Genomic DNA, 1597 nt, shown 5'->3' on the forward strand with positions numbered 1-1597 from the left:
TTCTTTTTACTTTATCTGCATTTGTTTTATACTGAATTTATTCCCGTGCCATGAGTTTTTGTTTCCTCAGTATCTTCTGGGATATCTTTTTCTTCTGTGAAGCCTCCTCTTCTGGCTTTGGAATGATCTGTTCCTTCTCAGTGAGGATCATCAAAGTGTGGCAGGGGGAGCTCGTGTATGGGTTAATCCGGCCATGAGCTCTGTAGGTTCGTCAGCGCATCTTACGTGCCTTGTTCACCTGGATGTGTTCAATGACTAGAGAATCTATATCTAAACCCTTAAGTTCAGCATTGCTATCTGCATTTTTAATCATGTGCAGCAAAAATTCAGCACTCTTTTTTTGGCCACCATCCCTATGTCCTGCCCCACTGTTTGGCCTGGGTGCACCTACCAACTGTACCATTATACCACCAGAATGGCACACATTGTTTCTTTAAAGTGACATCCTTCAGATACTTGGTGGCTTTGCAGATATGCATACCCTTGATGGCCTGGGCAGTTTTCCGGGTGTTCTTAGAGTGAACATGGAGGTTTGAACCTCTTGATTTGCATGATTTTGTGGAGTTTTTTGGGTCAAGAGAGTAGCGAACCATCTTCACAGGTCGCCTCTGGCCGCTTACAGGAAGAGTGTTTTTTCGTTTTTTAATTCTCTCATCATGCTTACAATGTCATTTCCCTGTCTTCTATCTGTGTGGCTTTTGTTGGAAGATTAGGTGTTAACTATATTGAAGACAATCCATGTGATTCCTTCAATATTTGTCTTTTCTTTGACTTTGAGACATGGGGTATTCTTTGTCTGGTTGGATCTGTTAGTTTTATTCCTTCTTGGAGCCCATGGGGTTTTTCGAGATGTACACAGTGAACACCAATGCTTTTCTTTCCTGTCTCCCTCCCCTCTCCTCCTGGGATGCTAACAGTGAGTATACTTCCAAGCTTGATGGTGTTGCCTGGCGCTCAACCTCGTTATTTTTGTTCTTCATCCTAACAAACATCCAATGACCTATTTTGAGGTTTACCAATTTCCATTTTCTCGCTGTTTCATATTTATAGACACTTTAGAAAAACAATTCTTTTAACTTCAGAATTTCTGCTTCACTCTTTTTATAAATTCTCTTTATTGGTATTCTAAACCTGATGGAAAATTAGTTTCACAGTTTGCAGTAATTAGTTGTTTAGATGATTTCCTTTCGTCTTTGAATATTTGTAGTTAGCAGATTTATATGTTTATATAAGGAAGTTTTTTGCTTTGTAAGTTTGGTAGCTGGGATTTCTTATCACATGTTTCCTGCATGTAAGAGGTATATTCTACTTTCTCACACATCTCATAGGGTTGTATTTGTTTGCTTTGAGTTTTGGTTTTCTGCTTAAAATTTACTAATTTTCATGAATCAAGACATACAATTGTTGAAAGCTCTTCATTAATTTCTAGGGTCATATGAATGATGTTCTTGCTAATTGTATGTATGTATGTATGTATGTATGTATGTATATGTGATGTGTACGTGGGAACCACAAATGTGGAACTTAGAAAACATTATTGGGTGCTGGGCCTGGCCTTCTATCTTATTTGAGGACAGGCTCCTATTGGTGGCTGCTG

Source organism: Mus caroli, unplaced genomic scaffold, assembly GCF_978045245.1.
Source record: "Mus caroli unplaced genomic scaffold, Mus_caroli_1 scaffold_12, whole genome shotgun sequence".
Classification (NCBI taxonomy): Eukaryota; Metazoa; Chordata; class Mammalia; order Rodentia; family Muridae; genus Mus; species Mus caroli.